The sequence below is a fragment of the Tupaia chinensis genome, unplaced genomic scaffold (assembly GCF_000334495.1).
Source record: "Tupaia chinensis unplaced genomic scaffold, TupChi_1.0 Scaffold000438_1, whole genome shotgun sequence".
NCBI lineage: Eukaryota > Metazoa > Chordata > Mammalia > Scandentia > Tupaiidae > Tupaia > Tupaia belangeri.
This window is the reverse complement of record NW_006159943.1, coordinates 614015-617569: the sequence shown is the minus strand read 5'-3', so window position 1 is coordinate 617569 and position 3555 is coordinate 614015. Positions and strand designations below refer to the sequence as shown.

Genomic DNA, 3555 nt, shown 5'->3' with positions numbered 1-3555 from the left:
ATTTGGCGTGACTGGCTACGTCGCTAGACTCCCACACAGTTGACCGCAGTTCGAGTCACGGACATGGTGGCTTAAACTCAAACCGGGCGCATATGTATGCGTGCCCAAGATCCCGAGAGAAGAATGGAGAAGAAGGGATTGAAGTGTGGCCATCCCCCCTGGGGGGTGATTTCTCGCTTTTCTGTCTCCCTGTGTCTTTCTGATGAGCACATGCGCCCTGAAAGCAAAAACCTCTCCAAAAAAGATTAAAAGGTGGGCAACTGGGAACCAGCAGTTAAAGTAATGGCTATGTCGCTGGACTCCCACGTAGTTGACCGCGGTTCGTGTCCCGGACCCGGTGGCTTAAAACTCACGCCGGGTGCGTGTGCGTGCGTGCCCAAGATCCCGAGAGGAGAATGGAGGAGAAGGGATTGCGGCGTGACCATCCCCCCTGGGGGGTGATTTCTCGCTTTCTGTCTCTATGTCTCTCTCTGTCTGTCTGGCGAGCGCACGCACCCTACAGTGAAAATCTCTCCAAAAAAAAAAGGTGGGCAAATAATTTTCCAGGACTCCTCCCTTTTGGGGAGCTGTTCTTCCTTCCCTCTCCTAGCTATACCTACCAAAAAAAAAAAAAGATGAGAAGGCATGGGCCAGCAGGTGGTGGAGGGGTTACGGCGGTGCCAAACTCCTACATGGTCAACTGCAGTCCTAGACCCGGTGGCTTGAAACTCACGCCCTGTGTATGTGCGCACATACTCAAAATCCCGAGAGGAAAATGAAGAAAGGACTGCAGCGTGGCCACCCCCGCCCCGGGCGGAGAAGTGGTTTCTCGCTTTCTGTCTGTCTTGTTCTGTGTCTCCAGCGAGCATACATGCCCTATAGCAAAAATCTCTAAGATTCTGATTTGATAGGCGGCCAATCAACGGGACAGACACACGTGCACAGCTGAAAACGGAGGGTTAAGATACAGCTGGCAAGTTCCAACAGCAGGCAGGAGGTGTCTACTAAAAAGGGGAACTGCTACTTTACTCCACAACTCCGTCCTTACAGACCAAGAATACATCCTCAACTGCTGGGAAAGTCATGACGCATTTTCATCTAGAAAAACACAGAAAAATGCGTCATGACTTTCCTGACAACCTAACAGAAAACTACAGTTTGGTTTCACCACATCCCGACTGCTACAGTAGTTTTCTCTGTTCTTTCATTTTCCCTCCTTCATTGTCAGTGAAGTAACTGCTGTTTGAGCACAGGCTACCGCATTCCTTTTCAACTCAATGGCCAATGGACTTTAAAAAGAGGTTTTTGCCTTAGGGCACACGCGCTCCCTAGGAAGAAAGGGAGAGAGAGTGAGGGGGGAGTGAGAAATCACGCCCTAGGGGGCATGGCCGCCACCCCTTCTCCTCCATTCTCCCCTCTGGATCACCAGCATACCCACACACATGCCCAGCATGATCCTGAAGCCACTGGGTCCGGGACTCAAGTCGCAGTTGGCCCTTTGGGAGTCCAGCAACGTGACCACTACGACATATGCTGGCCCCCATGGTATGTCTCGATTGACATGAAATGAGGTGGGATAGAAAAAAGTACTTACTCTGTGGAAATATCCCCTTTCTCCATTAGTGGCATGCTTATCCAGCTCTTTATATTTCAGTAAGTTATTTTGCTCTCACAGTTTTAACAAAAAGTTTTTAAAAAAGGAAAAAAATTAAAATCTTGGCATACCTTGCTTGATAGAGAATTGTAATATTTTTCATTTATCATTGTAAAACCTAGGACAATTTTATAACTTCTTTGTATGTAGCAGTGACATGTAGGACAATCTGTTTTTAAGTAGGGGTAAATCACTCCTAAAGAAAAAAAAAATGGGACAGGCCACCACATGGTGTAGTAGTTAAGTTGCTGGACTCCCACATGGCAGACCGCAGTTCCAGTCCAGGACCCGGTGTCTTAAAACTCAGAATGGACACGTGTGCATGCGTGCCCAGGGTCCCAGGGGGAAAATGGAGAAGGGACTGTGGCATGGCCATCCCCCCAGGGGGTGATTTCTCACTTTCTGACTCTCCAGCAAGTACATGTGCCCTATTGCAAAAATCTCTCAAAACCCCCCCAAAACAAAAACAAAACCCAAAAAAACTCACAGCAGGCACGCATGTGTGAGTGACCAGAATCCAGAGAGGAGACTGGAGGAGACGGAATTACAGTGTGGCCATGCCCCTAGGAGGTGATTTCCCACTTTCTGTCTCTCTAGCAAGCACATGCACCTTATAGCAAAAACCTCTCAAAAAACAAACAAACAAACAAACAAACAAAAAAAACCACACCAAAAAAACCCCTCAAAAACAGGGGACCAGCAGGTGGCGTGGTGGTTAAGGCGCTGGACACTCCAATATGGGCGACCAGGGTTCGAGTGCTTAATCTGGTGGCTTGCTTTCTCACTTCCTCTCTCTCTCAGTCTCACCCTCTGTCTCCTTCTGGTCAAACTAAAAATAATAATAATAATAATAAATGAATGAATAAATAAAATAAAATAAATAATTATTAAAAAAAACCCTCTCTCTCTCTAAAAGAAAAGATTGCAATCTAGTTGGTGAAACAAATATCACACAATCTGGATTATAACGTAAAGTGGTAACTTTTTATATCCTCCAATGGGTGGTATAGGTTATTTATGTTAATTGAGTTCAGAAAGGAAACAGTCCAGGCTTGAGAATTCTGGGAGATTTCCTGGAAGAGAATCCAGGCAGGGTCTTGAAGAGTGAGTAACTTTCTTTGATGTTATCGCTGGTTCTTTTCTCTCCTTTATCTCCTGCATCCAGCTGGTCAGTCATGAAGACCTCAGTTCTTTCCAAATGACTCACACCTTACCTTCCAGTCCAGTGGTCCTTATTCCAATTCTGCCCCTCCTTACTTCATGCCTGGAGATGTCCTAATATCTCTTACTTATCTCCTTGTTGATAGTCTTTATCTTTTCTTTCTTTTCTAAGGTTTTTGCCTTAAGGCACTTGTACTCATTGGAGAGAGACAGAGAGAGACAAGGAGAGAGAAAGTGAAAAATCATCACCCGGGATGATGGCCACACTGCCATCCCTTCTCCACCCACATATATGTATGCATTGCATCATTAGAAAAGTCATGACACATCTTTGCATAGAAAAACACAGGCAAATACATTATGACTTTTCCACTGACCTAATATTTTATCTTGTCTCTGATTTTTTTTTAAAAAGAATTATTTTAACTGTACTTATTAATTTATTTTTAATTTGACCAAAGAATGACAGAGAAAGTGAGAAAGCGAGCCATCTGGTCCAGCACTTGAACTCAGCCATGTGGGAGTCCAGTGCCTTTAACCACTACATCACCTTCTGGTCCCCAAAACCCCAGTATTTTAAAAAACAAGTCTGGGGCTGGGGACCAGCAGGTGGCGTGGTGGTGGTACCTGGGTACTCCCAACATGGCCGACCACAGTTCAAGCCCCAGACTTGGTGGCTTGCTTTCTCACTTTTTCTCTCTCTGTCTTTCTCTAGTCAAATTAAAATAAATGAATGAATAAATAAAATAAAATAAAATAAA

At 45.2% G+C, this 3555-nt stretch overlaps 1 protein-coding gene across 1 annotated transcript in view; it reads right to left on the bottom strand.

Moving 5' to 3' along the window:
* Positions 1-3555, bottom strand: part of PMF1 (polyamine modulated factor 1) — a 37578-nt gene that overhangs the window by 27834 nt on the left and 6189 nt on the right. The window lies entirely within an intron of this gene.